Here is an 18,514-nt window from a genome sequence, read left to right on the forward strand (position 1 = left end):
GGGTGGCCCTGGAGGTAATGAGAGCATTTTGCAACTAGAGGTCACGGTGGTCCAACCTTGTGCAAGTACTAAAGGCCACTGAATTGTATAGTTCAGAATGGCTAATTTACCATTACGTGAATTGCAGCTCAATAAAGCAAAGGTTCAAAATAAATGTAATGAATTCTGAGAATTTCGCAGACTTGAGGATGATGGTGGGTGGAGGGGCTATCTTGAAGCATCTGTTCTTCCTCAACCAGGGGCTGGGTCTGTCAGAGATCGCCCTCCCGTGCCAGGGGTCCAGGCCCAACACACTCCACCACAGCCAGCAAATGGATCACCCCTTCCCTGGACAGGGCAGGGGAGAGCAACTAGTGTCTCAGGAGACCCCCTGAGAGGCCATTTCAAGAGCTGAAAATCATCTCCTGGCATTGAATCATGTGTCGATAAATCAGATGATGGATGGTACTGGGCTGGTCTGTACAGGATGAAACAGTTTATTTCCAAGATCACTGGCCTCCCTCGTAGGTTGAGCTGTGCTATTGTGTGTTGCTGCGATCAATCGATGCCGGCATGCTCTTAACACGAAATGGCCTCATCAATTTCCACGGAAAACGCTAGGACCATGTCAGGTAAGAACAGGGCCATTCTTCGGGCAGAGAGAAGGATGGTTTTACACACACACACACCCCGTCATACTCAGCTTGAAAGAAATAATCTAAAACTTGGAATGAAGAGTCTGTTTCCTGAGCTTCGAACTCATCATTTATTCATTCATCAAATATTTATAGAGCACTTCCTGTGCGCCATGAAAGCGCTTCAAGCGTGTTCTAGGTGTGGGGACACATCACCAAACAAAACAAAGCTCCTCGCCTTCGGGGAGGACTTACGCTCTGGTGATTACCTGCTGGGCACCACCACCGTGATGCCCTCCAGGTTGCTCAGATCACCACCCAAGCTGAACCCACCCAGTGGGTTCCCCCTGCTGCCTTCTCAAGCCTGGTTGTGGCAACCGCATCTACTAGGTGGCCACTTGCAAAGCCTCACTGTTCAGTTGTTTTCAACAGCTTCAACCCCTGAATTCAGTTAGTCACCAGGGTCAGATCCAGCTGCTACTTGCCCCTTCAAGCCGCCTACGCGTTGCTACGCCCTCTTTTCTAGTTTCCACTCCTCTCGTTTTTCTTCTAGAATACTGCAGAGGCTTCCTGTCTGGACTTCCTGCTCCCAGTGGTACCTCTTCACTCTCTCTAACCAAACACTGCCACCAGTTCTTCCTGAAACACAACCCGCCCGTCTAGTTCCTCTGCCCCGAGACTGCACAGCCCTGCTTTGCCTTCAGAACAATCCAGCCCTGTGCCCTGTACTCGGGGCTTCCGGGGGGCTTCCGGGAGGCTTCTCAGCCGCTCCGGTCTTTCCCGGAGCCCAGGCGGGAACAGTGTCTCTGAGCTGCCTGTGCAGGACAGAGAGGAGAGAGGAGCTTGGGTACAACGAAAAAGTATCCCCGGTACGTCCCAACTTGGGGTAACAGGGAAAAGAAGGGGTGCTGAGGCAATGGGCCTGCTTTAGGGACTGCTCCCCTCCCTATCTCTGGCCCAACTGGCAAGCTCTGCTGACCACTTTCATCGAGTGCTGGTTCCTCTCTCTGCCCAGGGACAAATATCCACAATGATTTTTTTGGTTGTTGTTGAAAGTATTACAGATGCCCTCCCCCCATTGACCCCTTCCTCCCATCAATGGTTTATTTTTAAAAAGCAAAACCGGGCACCGATTGAGAAAGAATTCCGATTTAGCCCAGGACAGTTGCTCCACAAACAACAAGAATAGACTGGTGGCCGATCGCAGTCAGGGTCACAGAACAGAGCCTCCTTTGCTGCGCCTGCGACCACTGCTGGACGAGAGGCCCGCGGCCCGACCTCGTGACATGGTGGGACGTTCACACAGACCCGAGGCCCAGGACTTTCCCAGCGCTGCCCGCCGTCAGTGGGGAGGGACAAAGGGGCCAGGCAGCCCAGATGTTGGCAGGATCCCATTTGCAGCCCCAGGAACAATCCCCTCTTTCACTGGCTGGTCAGGCAGCCAAGGTCAGAGGTAATGCCGGCCAGAGCTTACCCTCGGAACGCCAAGACCCTTTAGAAAAATTTTAATAATTTTAGACAGAAATGTCTCCTTTCCCTTGCTTCAAACAGCCCATTCAGAATATCCGTAGCCTTTTCCCGGATGCCATAACTGTCATCCGGAGCATCTGTTATTGCACACTGCCACCATCAGGAGCTCCTGCCCGCAGCAGTGGCAAGCTGCTGGCCCTGCAGGGACCGTCCCCGACTGCTGTGCCTTTGTATCTGTACTTCCTTTCCATCATTTCCCCCTCTTCCCTCTGGACCGCCGGCTGCCGGGTGTCCCGCTCTCCAAGGACAGCCATGTCAGTCCATGCAAGTGCCCCTCCCTCCTCCTAGCTCGCTGCTTCTAAGCAACACACCTGTCAGGGCTGTGCCCGGGTGCGACTGAACAAAACCTGGGAGCCCAGTGTGGCAGCTGCGTCCCCCAGGACACGTCCTCCTGGGGCTCTGGGCTGTGCCCGGGATTGCTGTGCCTGCTGGAAGTGGCCTCGAAGTAAGTGGGGCTTCTCTGCTCACTGGCAACAGGCCCACCACTAACTCTAAGAGCAGCGGTCCCTGCAACGGCAAAGCACTTCCCTTGCGTATCAGGGGTGACTGAAGGCCACCACTCCACCTTCCAGGGCAGGCCTTGGGGTCCAGGAGGAGCCCTTCTCAGGCCCCACCCCTCCGGCCAGCCTGCCCTTCTCAAGCCCAGTCTGATAAGTGACTTACTTTTTATTATTTTAATCCTCCCTGTGAATATGTTTTTATTCTGCTTTTTCTTTTTCTTTTTCTTGAGAGAGAGAGAGAAGTGAGAGAGAGAGAAACATTGATGCGAGAGAGAAACATCCATCAGTTGTCTCCTACACACACCACCGCCCCCCCCAACCGGGGATTGAACACGCATCTTGGGTATGTGCCCTGACTGGAACTCAAACCCACAACCTTTTGATGCACGGGACGACACTCCAACCAACTGAGCCACCCAGTCAGGGCTGATAAGTGACGTTTTAGAGAATCGCCACGGCCGGGCAGGCTCAGAGAGGAGGCTGAGCTGCAGACATCCCAGGGAGGAGTTCTGAGGGCACTGTGCTGAGCCCTCCACGTTTCCACACGCGGGGAACAGCCCTCGGTTTCCAGGCCCTCCAGAGAGGAGGCAGAGAACTGAAGCTAAAGGCCCTGGGCTCTGGGGACAAGACGCCCTGGGTTCAAATCCCAGCTCTGCCCCTTTGGAACTGCCTGATGTGAGGCCAGTGGTCCCACCACTCTGAGCCTCAGTTTCCCCATCTGTGTCTACTTCAGGGTGTCATTGGGAGGATTAAAGAAGATACTGCTCCTATAAATGCTAGGCCCAGCAATTCCCCTCCTAGGTATTTAGCCAAAAGAACTGGAAACAGAGACTCAAACCAATACTCATACGTAATTGCTCACAGCAGCTCACTCTCAGTATCGAAAGTGGAAACAACCCAAATGCCCATCAGTGGACGGATGGACGCACCAAATGTGATGTAGCCGTTACTCAGCCACGACCAGAACTGAGGCACTGACATACCTACAGCCTGGATGAGTCATGCAGGCATCATGCTGAGTGGAAGAAGCTGTCACAAAAGACCACACAGTGTGACTCCCGTGGTATGAAGTGTCCAGGATAGTAAAGCTGCTGGGACAGAGCACAGACTATTGGCCAGAGGCTGGCTGGAGGAAGGGAACGGGGAAGATGACTGCTAGTAGGTACAGATTTCCTTTCAGGGTGGGTGAAAATGTTCTGGAACTAGACAGAGGCGGGGCTGCCCAACACTGTGACTATATTAAATGCCACTGAATTCTTCACTTTAAAAAAATGGTTAACTTCTTGCTATGTGAATTTTATCTGAATGCATTAAGAAGCCTTAGCTCGGTGCCCAGCAAACAGATCACCGTGTCAAAGACTGCGATGCTAGGAGACCCGGGCACCTCTCCCTTCGCTGGGCCTCAGATTCCTCGTCTGTCCACGAAACGTGGCTGAGGATGGCCTCGCCCTGTGGGGTTGCGGAGGTGAAGAATGAGATGATGCATACCTACGCTTAGCAGGGTGCCCGGGCGTGAGTAAAAATACTCATGGTGTGCAGGATGGTGAGGGCAGAGATGAGAACCCCACCTGTCAGCGGTCTGGAGAGGTAGGAGGTTTGGGGAAGGGTGCGGCAGCTGCAAAGATGGGGCGTGGGAGCCCATAGAGCAGGTGTGTCTGGAGGCAGGGGAGGAGGCCCCTCCCACCCCACCCTTCCTTGCTTACAAGGGTCCTAAGAAAAGGAACTCTTCGGAGCCCAGACCCTGGTACAGGTCTGCCAGAAACATCTGTTCCTCAGCAAGACAACCTGGGCCATAGCTATCCTAACTCAGTGCTTTGCAAACCTGTTGTATCGTTTCATTTTTTTTAGGTGGCAAAACACTTTTTTTCAAATGCAATCTTTATTCGGAGTCCCAACAGATAAAACACAAGGCGGGTGCCACTCAGGGAAAAGGGTGCTCAGGAGGGCCTGGGCCAAGACCCTCGGCCTCGCCCAAGCCTGCTCTGGTTCAGCAACAATTTCCTTCCACCTTCCTCGTGAGACACCCAAACACTGGCAGGTTTCTGATTCCTTCCAGAAGGAGGCTCAAGGCGAATCATTTTCACTAAGGAACAGAACTGCTTTCCAAAGTCCAGAGGGTTGTTGTGGGGCAAGGAGAAGGATGAGTTTGTGGGTCAAGTGAGCAGAGCAAGGTCCAAAGCGTGCAAGGTAGAGGGGTGCATGTGAAGGTCTCTGAACCCCTGAGAGCTGCCTGGTGGGCAAGGAGCCCTCGTCTCGGCAGACCTCCACCAACGCTTCACCTTGTTCAGGGGTGACCCCTGCGAGAGCCCTATGAGGCAGGTGGTCCATCCCCATTTCCCTGCAGACAGAACGGAGGCACAGAGAGGTCAAGGTGCTGCCCCTGGTCAACTGAAATTCTTATCTGAATCCCAGAGAAAACCAGAGGTTCAGGACAGGGATGTCGCCTTCCTGAGCTCACAGGGCTGAACAAATCTGTAACAGTGGTCTTCTGACTCTTAGCCAAGCTCCTTCTACCCGATCCCCTACACAGCAGAGGAGAGAAAGACACAGCTGAAGAGATCGGCAGACATGGGACTTCACGGGCCAGGGCAACAGTGGATCACTCCGGGGCAGCATGTGGCCTGGGCTGGCTCTGCCATCACCCCTTCTCGAGGACCAGTGGGGAGGGAGGCCTGGCTTCTCCCTGCAGCCAGAACAGGCAGGGGGCAGGTGTCGCTGCTTCCAGGTCATGGTCCCCAGCACACAGCCTTCTGTGACATCTCCCACGTGGGAAAGCCCAAGGTGTCCTCATCCAATGGGTCAGGAAAAATACCCTGAACATCGGCCCACCCATGAAGATGTCATATTTTCTGTGCTGAAGGGACCAAGGGAAGGGAGGAGACATTCACAAGAACAGCTCTCTCCATGTGGGTTCCAAGATCAGATCATTTTTTGGACAACAGAGGAAGGAAGGGAGGGAGGAAGAAGGGAGCTGAGGAAGGAGAGAAGAGGGGTACACAAATGCATTTGGAGAACTGCCTCTTTTATTCCCCTTTCTGAGGCTCACAGTTCACAGCAACCTATTAGAGGCACCTAAAAATCCTGCCGCCAAGAACCCTGTCTAACCCTTCTCTATACCTGCATCGTTTTGTTTTGTCATTTAGACGACTGTTATTGTTACTTCGTGCTAGCATACCTATTGACATCACAGAACACATCGTTTTAGGAAATGCCAGGACATTCCTGGTACTACCAGGAAGGCAGAGGTTGGAGCTGAGTGTGGCAAATTTCTTTATCTGGGCAAGAAGTCTTTCTCAACTACAAGGAAGAGATCACTGCCCCTCTTAAGGAATTCTGGTGACGCCGCCTTTGTTCTTGGGAAAAGTCCAAATCCCTCAGGGAGGCAGGCATTGGAGGCCGGCGACGGGGCGCTGGGCTCGCCTCCAGCCTCCCCTCCAGCCTCACCTCCTGCGCGCTCCTCTCCCCTCACAGGTGGGACCGGCTTGCCTCTCGGCATTCCGAGCTCAGGGTGCCTGTGCCTCTAACAATATCCCTCGAGAAAAAGCCCTGGAAACAATCATCTACCAAGGGTAGGGAACGTCCGGCCTGTGGGCCGTATAAGGCCCATGAAATCAATACCAGCTAACATCACACGCCTCACCAAATCAGCGTGACCAAATATAGCAGGATAATTTTTAAGTTGATCATTTTGTATGGCCTGCAAATGATGTTATAAATATCTAAACGCCCTTGGCAGAAAAAAGGTTCCCCACCCTTGAAAGCTCACCAGGCAGGGGAAAGTTTTCAGAGAAGAAAAATCCCACATTTATTTCCCAGAAGTGTACGAGAAAGAGCAAGTGTGCTGAAGGAGGGAGGAAGCGTGGGGACCGAGGTCAGCGTTACGGTGCCCAGTTCGCAGGTGGAACACGCAGGGGTGCCCCGTCTCAGTTCTCTCCTGAGCTGTCCCGCCCCTGGAGAGCACCCACGGGCTTGGCAGGTCAGACTGCAAGCGCATGCTGAGTTCTCTCTTGGTGGCTTTTCTAGCTCCTTCCCAAATAAAAGTTATTCCCAGCATGGGGTTGAGCACTTAAAATATTCTCCTCCTTTCCTTCCTGAAGACAGGCATGGCCAGGACATTGTGTGCACAATGTGAAGGCTACATGCAAAGAAAGATCTGGAACTCACATGACTCAGGGCTAAGACTGACATTGACTAGATGAGACTCAAGTTAAGTTGTACCCAGTGTGACAGAGTCCCCCGGGAGAGCAGAGAAGAGACCTTACCACAATGTCATTCACTTTGAATGAAATAGTGGTGGTGATGATGGTGGCGGTGATGATAATGATTGTGGTGATGATGGTAATGGTGGTGATGATAGTGATGGTGGTGATGTGGTGATGATGGTAATGGTGGTGATGATAGTGATGTGGTGATGATGGTGGCGGTGAAGATAATTGTGACGATAATGATTGTGGTGATGATGGTAATGGTGGTGGTGATGGTGATGGTGGTGATGTGGTGATGATGGTAATGGTGGTGATGATGGTAGTGATGGTGATGATGGTGGTGGTGATGATAATGATTGTGGTGATGATAGTAATGTGGTGATGACGATCATGGTGATGGTGATGGTAGTGATGGTGATGGTGATCACAGCCTAGGTGGAGAATAGCCTCCACTGTGGTCAAGTGCTTATTAAGCTTCACCAAACTTAATCCCTGCTATGACTCTTCCATTTGACATCTGAGAACACCAAGGCCGAGAGGTACTAGGACATCTCAAAGCCCACAGTTGGTGAGTCATGGGAGTGGGACCCACAACTGGCTCTATCTCTTATAGCGCCACCTGTGCTCTTACCCACTGCTCTACACTAGGGTAGTTCACAGGACTCCACAGCACACCGCACTGGTTATGACACCAGGCTCCGGTAACAGGCTGCTAGGGTGTGAATCCTGCTTCTGCCTCTCACTGGCTATGTGTCCCTGAGCAAGTTCCTGAACCCCTCTGTGCCTTGATTTCCTCATCTAGAAGGAACACAGTAATACTGGATTAAATCACTTCAAAGATGCCCACTTCAACCTCTCTTCAAGTTGATAGGATAGTAAACCTCTGGCCACATGTTTTCTCTCTAGAGCTACATAGGAAAACTGAGTCTCTTGCGAGCAGTGGGTGGAAGATCTGGTGAGAGACGGCAGGGCTGTTATGGAGACTAGTGGGACAATACATGCCAGTGCTGAGAGCAGCCCCGGGCATGAGATAGGCTTTTACAAGCATTTGTTGTTATTTCAAAACATTTTAGAGTTTAGCCAGTCTACAAAATTTACACAAGTGTTCATTAAGGGAGTAAAACAGTCACACCTTGAGCCACACCCTCCCCTGAGAGACCATCGCGGACCCCGGCCCACAGATCCCTGTGAGCACCCAGACTCACTCGGCAGACAAGGGCCAGAGGCAGGTCTAGCAGAACTGCTCACTGGCCCCACCCGGCTCGAAGCGTCCTGGCGCGGGCCCCACTGCTGCCACGGCAGTAATTCAAGTACCCCGGGGGGCAGGGAGGTAACGGAGGGGAGCAGGGCGGCGCATCCTAGTCCCAGGCTGCAGCCTCCAGGGCCCGTCATCTTGGTGTTTACTCTGCGCTAATGGATGAAGTCAGCCTCCACGTGGGACCTTCTTTCCTGGGGCCCAGATCATCACTCCGGAGAGCCGAGAGCTCGATGCAGAAGTTTTCTGTTCCCTGAAGCCTTGCATGGCTCCTGCCCTAAGCCTCCTAGAGAGGCTGGGCCAACGGCAGCTTTGGAGCCATCCCCACTGGCGGCGGGGAAGGTGGGGGCAAGCGAGTCAGTGCCAGGGTCAACTCAGGCCAAATCGGCTACTCAGGAATGTTCTGAGCCTGGCACAGCTTCAGGGGTGGCCCAGAGATCCCCACTCCACCACTGTGCAACTTGGGCTCCACTGCCTAAATGCTCTGTGCCTCAGTTTCCTTTTCTGTAAAGTGAGATGATAGTCATAGGCCCCTCGGTACCTCTGTTGTGAGGGTGAAATGAGATAAACAGGGTGAAGTGTTTAGCCAGCGCCTGGCATGCGGCAAGTGCTCAGTCAGCATGAGTTACGCTATAAGCAACTCTTCTCGCGTGCATCCCAGAAGCAGCAGGACATGCCTCTCTGAACTCCGTAAAATGGGGGCATGAATACCCTCCCTTCTCTGAGGACAAAATGAGACGGGAATGGGAAAGATCTCAGAGATGACAAGACCCTGTACAAATGTCCCTCCAGCAACCACTTAATGAGCCAACCTACTATGTGCCGGGCCCTGGGGACAGACAGCGCAGTCCTTGCCACATGACCTTACATTGGGGCCTTCCTAATACTCAGTGTCAGTGCTACAAGCGCCCACCGAACTGAAGTGTGACTGTTGACTCACGTGTCTGTCTCTCCCCTGGGTCTGTGAACCTGTCCCCAGAGGTCACTCACGTACCCCTGGCACCAAGCACAGCGTCTGGCACATCACACTCGTTCGCAGATGGAAGAAAAATGAGCAAAGGTGAGGGACTATTTCAGGTCAAAATCAAAGCCTCCTTCTTACAGAGCCACCAGTCTTTCCCCCCCTCTATTTCGTAGTGACTGACTTTCCCAATTTGTCCCATACGAACGTCGCCAGCAGCTCCCCAGTTTCCGCCAAACCACCACCTTTTCCTGATGGATTACGCAGACGCCATGAGCCCAGCACAGGGCCCGCCCCGAGAGCTGCGCCAGCAGGGCCTGGTGCCAGGCCTAGCACCCCCGCACGCCCCCCGCCTGCCAGCGGAGGATTCCCGGGGCTGGGAAGGTTGCCGGGGCCAGGTGATGGGCAGCCCGGGGTGGGCCGGGAGGTGGCAGGCTGGCAGTCTGGACAGAGGGGCTCAGGGGTTACCAGAAGCCCCGCAGGGGAAGAAGGGTTGGCAGCCTGCAGCAGGACACTGAGCGTGGGAACTAAGGCGGGTGGGCTCCCGGCCCTCGGCTGGGCAGCCCAGCGGTGCACACCTGCTAGACCAGCGCTGTCCATCTGATGATGGAGATGATCTGTACCTGCGCCATCCAATACATGGCCGCATGTGGGCCGCATGTGGCTACTGAGCACCTGAAGTGTAGCAGTGTGACCGAGAAGCTGAATTTTTAGTTGACTGAATTTTCACAGGAAATAGCCACATGTGGCTAGTAGCTACTGGACTGGACAGCACACGTACAGACTAGAGGGCAAACCTAGGATGTGGAGGTTAAGCTGCACCCCGGGAAATCACCAGGGAATGGAGGGCAGGTGAAAAGTATGTCAGGGCCCCGCTCCCAGACACATGGTCTCCTCTTTTCTCAAGAAGCTCAGAACACTACCGGCTCAATCGCAACCCTGAACTCTGGGCCAAGCACCACGTCAAGTGCTTCACTTACTAGCTCACTTAGCTGACACCACCCCCAGGGAGGTGAGCATGAATACAATGCCGACTTTGCAGGCGAGGACATGAGTTTGTGTTGCTTGGGGGCACAGGATTTGAATTCAGGTCTGAGTATTCCAGGGCTTCATCCACCATCCAGTATTGCTCCTTTCTCTCCCCCCAAAACCATCAGAGACTCACCCCGTTCCCGCCTGCCTCCCTCCTGCAGCAGGAGGGATGAGCAAGTTCCAGTGTATGGATCTGAAAAATGAGGTGCAGAGTAATTTGGGGGGGGGGGGGGCTGGGTGGTGAAGGCCTCCAGGGATACCCACGGTTCCTCTTGGATGGCCCATTAGCTACAGGAAAAGAAAAGCTTTGCCAAAACAGGAAAGAAATTCCACCCACAATTTGCTTCCTTCAACTTAGCAAAGTGAATTACCGACTCCTCGTCTCCCCTCCAAGTCCTCCCTCCCGCCGGGAGAAGACAGCCTCGGCCTCTCACTGGGTGTGGGCTGTAGGTCTCCGTTCCTCTGACTTCTGGGAGCTGCACCCACCTGAACCTCCCACCCCTGGAGCCCCCAACCCACAAAGCTATTTTCAATAAAATTAACAAATACGTTGTGCTTACTTTAAAAAACACACACAAACAAACACCCTCTTTTCAACTATGAAATTGAGTCCTGGCATCCTCATTGTGACGCCTGGGCGGACACCGTCTTCCCACCTGGAGGGGTGAGCTGGCAGGGGCGCCTTCCTAGAGAGAGCTCCCGTCCTGGGCTTCGCTTAAATCCTGGCTGCTGCTAGGGAGTGGGGAGACACGTTTCTCTACTCCTCCTCACAGCTCTGACGTAAGGACAAGAGGTCACTTCACTCTCTTATTTTATATTTACATTTCTGACTCTGAAACTTTCTGATACTTGAAACCTGGATGGGAGGTGGGGGTCACAGCCATCTGGTTTGCCCAGGACCCTGGGCTTTCTAGAAAGAGGGCCGTTCCACGCTGGAAGAGGGAAGTCCCAGGAGAACTGGGGCGATTCAGTTTCCAGCCTCAATCGACCGTGAGCGCCAGCTCTCCCCGAATCATGTCAATTCCCATGAGAAATCAGGTCGGTTTCCCAACCAGCACCAGGGACCTTGGGCTCCTTGCTGTGGGGCTGGTAACCACCAGGCCGGCAGGGGCCATCAAGAAAGAAGTGTGGGCTTGAACTCAGGCAGAATCAGGCTCGAGATCCCAATTCGAGCCCCACAGGCTGGCACCCTGAGCAAGTGGCTTCTCGGAGCTCCGTTTACTTATCTGTAAAGTAAGGACAGCAAGAACCCCGTGCCAGGGCCATGGGGAGAACAAAGAAGTGAAAAGCACCTGCACACAGTAGGCGCTCAACGAACACCAGCTCCTCCTCCTCCTCGCTGCCACTAGCGAAGGCCCAGAAGAAGAACAAGCAACTCTTCTGAATAATTCCGAGAAACAACTCACAATATCGTTTTTTTGTTTTCTTTTAAATCCCCACCTGAGGATATTTTTCTATTTATCTTCAGATAGAGTGGGAGGGAAAGAGAAGGAGAGAAAGGGGGAGAGAGAGAAACATCTACGTGAGAGGGACACATCACTGGTTGCCTCCCGCATGACTCCAACCAGGGCCGGGGACCAACCACAACTGAGGTACGTGCCTTTGGCCACAATAGAACCCGCGACTCATGGGTCCGCGGGCCGGCGATCTACCCCTGAGCCAAACCAGCCAGGGTTCAAAATATCTTTGAATTAACATTCCCCACTCTCACCCTACCCCATGAAATTTGCAGGGGGTGGCTCTCTCCAAAACTGACCTCCCGAATCCCACCTTGAAATGTGGGGTTCATCCCATGACCAAGCGATCACAGAAAGAGCTGATGGGGGCCAGGTGCTGCTCCAAGCAGGCGCAGGGCAGACACCGCAGCCGAGAGAGAGGCTGATTTGATGGACAGAAATGGGAAGTTCAAATGGTGAGCTCAAGGTCTGTGAAGCCTTGGGAAGAACAAGCAATAAAGCCCCAGGCAGAGAAGGAGGGGTACTGGCCCAAGGACTGGCCAAAGTACTACATCAAAGTGTCCTGGGCTGGTGCCCAGGGTCAGGGCCAAGGACTTCCTGGTGGGTGAGTCCACCAAGGGTCTGATGGTGGACTGCTCTTCCCGGTGCCCTTCTTCCCACGGGATGAAGGCTGAGCGGGACGGGGCGCAGAGCACCAGAGCAGAGGCCCTTTAAGTGCAGGTCCGCCTGCCAGCACAAGGAGAGGCTGGGGATTTTCCTGGGCGTCAAGGGAAGGCGCAAAGCCCTGGGCAGCACCCTGGCTTGGGAGGCAGGGCTGCCCTGCAGTCACCAGCTGGGGCAGTGTGTGACCGGCCACGGCGACGCAGGGGGCCCACGCCAGCTCACGCTGTGCCCACCAAGCTCTGTGCTGTGGTTTTCCAAGGGGGCCGATGAGCCTGCACCTCTGTGGATGGCCTTTTCTCCCTTCAATGGATTCTGTTGTTCAGAACAGGTCCCAGAGTTACAGGCAAGCGGGGAAGACGGCACAGTTCCCACTGACCCCGCACTCCATTTCCTCTCTTCCATTCATGTGGTCAAGTATCACAACTAATGAGATAATACTGATACACTGTTATAACGAACAATGCTTGATTCTAATTTCTGTAGTTTTACCGAACGTTCCTCCTGTGCGCCAGGATGGCATCCAGGACCCCACAGTACACTTCCGTCAGGTCTCCTGAGGCTGCCTGTGTGAGCGCCCCAGACTTCCCTCAGTGTGGGGGAGCACTGCCAAGGGTTTGTCTGATGCTTTTCTCGTGATTGCTAAAGTGCCCTTCTCACCACATCATGTCAAAGGTATCTACCACCACCTTGGCTGGCCACTGTTGGTGTCGACTTTGATCACCTAGCAGAGGGATGTCTGTCGGGTTTCTCCACTGTAGTTACTCCTTTCCCTTTCCATACTGTGCTCCTTGACAGAAAGTCACCATCAGAAGCCTCTTAAGGTAGGGCCAATGCCATTCCTAGCTCTTCACCAAACAAACTACACCGAGGCTGGGCTAACGGTGGGGGTGGGGGGTGTCAGGCGAGGGGGACCTCGGCACCTGGAAGGAGACAGACAGGGCTGCCGATCCACACGCAACCAAGTCCCTGTAAGCAGGAGTGACCTCACCATGTGACCTGCTGCCATGCCCGAAGCAGGAATTTGTAAGAACTGCGAAGTGGTGACAGGGCAGCAGGGGCCAGCGTCACACCTGCAAAGCACCTGGCCCCTAGAAGAGCTCGAGAAATGCGGTCCTGATTGCTGGCAGCCAGGTGGGGGCCGACGACGCGAGGGTCTCAGTGAGGGGACTGGGTCCCAGGACATCCAGAAGCGGAGAGCAGTGTCTCCTTCCCGTGCCACATTCAGAGTGCCTGTTCACACAGATGCGTTCTCCAGGGAAAGGCCTCCCCTCACCCCTCCACGCTTCCCTCCCGGGCCTGCTGGAGCCTAAAGGAAGAAGGGGTTCACTTCAAAGTCCCCTGAGCAGGGCCCAGCGCCTGTCCAGTCCAGACCGGAGGCAGCAGTTTGGAGGAATCCCCGAGAACACAACCAATTATGACAATCTTAGCCTCTTTAAAACCACCCCCTAGCCCTGGCCAATTTGGCTCAGCAGTTAGAGCGTCGGCCTGTGGACCAAAGGGTCACAGGTTCGATTCCCAGTCAAGGGCACATACCTGGGTTGCAACCAATCAATATGTCTCTCTCACATCGATGTTTCTCTCCCTCTCTCTCTCTCTCTCTCTCCCCCCCCCTCCCTTCCACTCTATCTAAATATCAATGGAAAAAATATCCTTGAGTGAGGATTAACAACGACAAAAAAATTAAATTAAAAAACACCCCCCAATTTACAGATGAGGAAACTGAGGCTCAGAACAAGGCGTCACCAGCAAGTGGCACCCTTGCCCAAACAACAGTGGCACCTGAAGCACCAAGCCACATCCTCTGAACTGACAGTGTGGGTCACTGGGGTCGGTGGTCGGAATGGATGAGGCTCGGTGACACACCTGGCACCGTGGGCCCTCTTAACCCCCTCGTCAGCCACCAAGTTAGGCGGCCACACACACAGATTCCTAACCCGGTGACAACCATGGCTGTCCTTGGCTCAGATCGCAGCAAGTGCGGGTCAGGCCAAGTCCCCCTGCAACGGGGCTGTTCCCTCCTGCTGATTCTCTAAGGAAGAGAGGGGCCGAGGAAGATTCCTTGCGCGACGGGCCCGCCAAGAGCAGACACTGACGGACTGGAGGACTGAGTGACTGGAAGCTGGCTGAACAAAAAGCTGTGTGCGCACCATCCCCTTAGAGCGCCACTAAGTGTAGGCACCAGACCGAGCACGTCACAGATGCACCCACTGACTCCTCACAGCGACCTTATAAAGTGCTATTCTAAACCTTATAAAGTGGTATCATTCCCATGTCACAGACGAGGAAACTAAGTCTCAGAGAGATCAAGTGACTTGACAAGGTCACCCATCTGGGACACAGTAGAGCTGTGGTGATGTGTGCTAGCGCCAGCTCTTCCTGGCTCACAGGAGCCAACCTGCACTCAGGGGTCTTGCTTTGGCCACAGTGGAAGAATTTACACTGCAGAAATTGGCAAACGCTACGAATTAAGGCTTCCCCCCGCAAAATGCATCACTCCCCAGAAAGCATATTCAAGCGCACACCACTGATTCTAACCCAGGCAGTCTGACTCTCATTCGGGTTCTCCACCACCAGGCCACACTGTCCTCTCTGAGTGTGTGCGTGTGTGTGTGAGAGAGATTATAGCGCAGGGCTCCCAGGCTACGAGAGAAACCCACACTCCCACACTGAGGGTTCAGATATGCATGGGATCATTTTCACTGAATGAGCAAAAGCACCAACCACCACCTGGTCAAGATATGGATGCGCCCCTATAACCCACTGGCCTATTTGGCAGGATGTCCTGTCCAATCAGCCCCTGCGGGCCATGGCTACTGGAGGTCAAAGTGAAGACCGGAGATGCCAGGGCCACCTGGGTCCCAGCCGGTGTCATCTCCCTCTGAGAGAACTGGGGAAAACAGTGGTGACAGGGGAGGCAGAAAAAAGGGAGAGTGGCTTTTGGGACTAGTTACCTCTGGGTTCCAACTCCAGTTCCACTACCTACTGTGGGACCTCACCCAAGTCACTTCGCCATTATGAGCCTCAGTTTTCTCATCTGTAAAACAGAGCAATATGCCGTTCCACATAAGTTATCTAGAATGAGACCATATGTGCAGAATGCCTAGTACATAGCAGGTTCTCATAAGCAGTAGCGACTAACATTCTCAGTGGCTAGAGTACGAGGGCGAGAGATCAGAGGACAAGGTCACCCACGGAGTCACCAATTTAGAGGAGGGGGATTGTAGGCCTAGAAGGGAGAGGGGCCACAACAGTGCACCAGGCACACTCTTTCTTGGAAAATGCATTAGCATAGCAAAATCTCTGCTAGTTTTCCAGATGAAAAATTCTATCACATTTTCTTTTGAATTTACCTCCTTTTGATAATTGGGAGGATGGTTGGTGGTTTTTCCATTCCGTTATTGACCAGTGCATTTCTCCTTTTGCTCTTTGTACATTTTTCCCCAGGGGTGGTCTCAGTTTCTTACTGATTCACATACACTTTTTGCATATTAAGGTTATCTAGCCCTTTATTTGTCAAATATGCTGCAACTGCATTTTTCCAGATAATCATTTGCCTTTCAAATTGGTTTACGGTGAAGCTGATTTGTTTGTCTATTTTTCCACATTCAAGGGTCACCATTTTATGTAGCCAAATCCAGTTCTCCTTTCCTTTGTGGTTTCTTGAACAGAAAGAGCCAAAGTTCAGGGCTGCTGTTGATCTGTGAGGTTGATCCCCACTCACTGGCTTGAAAGCAAAAAACACATGTAAAAGTTTCCACTCTCCTCCCTCCTGCCCCAGGAAGCCAAGGGCTGTGCCCAGGCCTCCTCCCCGCCAGGCCTCCACTCTGTGGGGTCAACTCCCCTGTCCCCTAGAGCTCCTGCCTGGCACGGAGACAGAGTGACTCACTCCCGAGGCATGGAGCCCTCACCCTGGGCCCCAGCCAGGACAGGACAGGAGACGTGTGGCCCACAGACTACAGTTTTCGCCAGGCAGCCCCTCACATTGAGGGTGCGGGTTTAGCTCCCTTCTGAAGTGCCCACTTCTGGGGGGCAGAGGGCAGGCATGTGGCCAGAGCAGCAGGGGTAAAGCAGCTGGAAGTCAGAGGGAAAGGCAGAGTCCACAAACTATGCCATGGCCCATGGTCAGTGCCAAGGGCAGAGTCCACAGGTGCCCTCTCTCTCCTTTGCTGTCAAAGCTGCCCTCCTGGGCCTCAGTCTCTATATCTGCAAAACGGGCTCCTTCTCTATACAGTTATTTCCAACTTAAAATAAAAATCTAATCTAACACGAAACAACCCAGTGTGTTCAGCTGTAAGCTCCCAGCATTCCTGGATGAGTATATTGAGGTTTTCTGGCCTTAATTCACCCAAAAGAAAGCCTGGGACGTGAAAGAGTAAGAGAACCCTCCAACAGCCACTAACAAGTCAGTGCCAAACTAACAACAATTTACTAAGCACCTACTATGTGCCAAGGGCTGGGGTCAAGTAGTGAACAAAACAGCAAACATCCCTGCCTTCAGGGAGCTGACAGGAAGCAATGAGTGAATAAAATAAATGCCCTTTAGTGATGGATTCTGTGGAGGAAACAGAGAAGGGGCGGGGTGGAGTGGGGTGGGGCAGAGTGGGGCAGGGCGGGGCAGGGTTCAGAAAGAAGGCCCTAAGGGCTAAGTGGAACAAGGAAGAGAATAACAAATTTGCGTCAAGCCAGGCAAGGGGCTGTCATTCCACACGTCTCAAGTGCTTTGCACACATCCCTTCAGCACCCTCGTTTGTACAGAGACACAAACAGGCCCAGAGAGGTGACGTCCCTTGCCCAAAGTTGCACAGTGAGATTCCCAGTGCAAGTCTGTCTGTCTCCCTCCAACCACAGGGCTAGGACTTCAGGGTAAGTAAATGCTCCTGAAGCCATGGTGTTTTCCTGACATAAATGCCACAAGCAAGAATGGAAAGAAGGGGGCCCCACACTGCACCAACAATGCCTCCACGTCGGGCACAACTCACTTCCAGGACAATTAAGTCCTTCAAGGCATCGCAGCTACAGCAAGTACAGCATGGCTGCCATGAGCACTTCCATGGCAGGTCCTCCCACCATGTGGCAAAGCCCCAGGAAGGTACTACAAATTCCTCCCAGTAAGCATCTACAGAACGGTTATGGCTACAGGATCCTTCCCTCTGGGGGGCAGGATGCTCAGAGGTGTTCCTTTCATATGGTCACGTGCATTGATGGCATGTGCAAGCCTGATGAACATTCATGTATACACACATCTGTGTGACCACCATCCAGCAGCCAGAAGGCTCCCTCATGCCCCTTCCTGGCCAACACTCCCTTTGATCTCTATCACTACAGGCTAATTAGCTTGCCCTTGAATTCCATGTGAATGGGATCATGCAGTATATACTCAACTGTGTCTGGCTGTTAAAGGTAATGTCTATGAGATTCATCCGTGGCACTTTTATTTTTCATTGCTGTATAGTATTCCATCGTGTGATTAATTATGCTACAGTTTGTTTATCTGTTTTACTGTTGATGGATACTTGGGTTGTTTCCAAGTTTCAGGCTATTGTTTATTACTAAGGCTGCTCTGAACATTTTTGTTCATGTCTTTTGGTGGACAGAGCACTCAATTCTTCTGAGCATAGAATTAGGAGCAGAATTGCTGGGTTCTAAGAGAAGCAGAAATAAATGTATTGGAGCTTTGTCAAGACTTGGTAGGCAGGCAATATGAGCCTCATTGTATATACAAAGAAACAGGTCAGATAACGTGCTCAGAGGTCAAATAAAGTACACAGCTAGAGGGTAGCAGAGCCAGGACACAAACCAAGCTGTGCGTGACTCCAGCCTCCTCTCCCAGCCTCATGTCAGTGGATGCCCTGAGCAGGACCTGCAAGATAATGAGATGATGAAGAAAGGGAGCTTGGAGGAGGATAATGCTCCTTCACTCCCTGGAAGAACAGTAAGGCCCAATCTGTCCCCAGGAGGCTGGGAGACCAGGTACGGGGCCTGGCAGGGTGAGCAAACAGAGACACATGAATGAGGCCTAAGTCCACCCAAACCCCAAGCACGTAATTTCATCTGGAAGCAAGCGCGTCCAGGCGCCCCGGCGGCCCTCCTACTTGGGGAGAGGGCAGCCTCCGATCTGAAGCGCCTTTGTCTCCCCTGGAGTGTCCGAGACAGAGTGGCAGAAGCCTCGCTTGTCCAAACAAATGACTGTCAACGGTCCTCCATGTCCCCTGCTGCCTGATTTTAGCCGCAAAGGGCCAACTATTTGCCCCGTCTCGCAAGTTTCTCGCAAGCAGTTTCCCGCTGGCTGTGAGTGCC

The 18,514-nt window shown here is 53.1% G+C and overlaps 1 protein-coding gene across 1 annotated transcript in view; it reads right to left on the reverse strand.

Annotated features, from left to right (window-relative positions):
- Positions 1-18,514, reverse strand: part of LOC118639029 (c-Maf inducing protein) — a 250,187-nt gene that overhangs the window by 122,348 nt on the left and 109,325 nt on the right. The gene's annotated exons all lie outside the window — the stretch shown is intronic.

The sequence above is a fragment of the Molossus molossus genome, unplaced genomic scaffold, assembly GCF_014108415.1.
Source record: "Molossus molossus isolate mMolMol1 unplaced genomic scaffold, mMolMol1.p scaffold_m16_p_21, whole genome shotgun sequence".
In the NCBI taxonomy this organism is placed as follows: domain Eukaryota; kingdom Metazoa; phylum Chordata; class Mammalia; order Chiroptera; family Molossidae; genus Molossus; species Molossus molossus.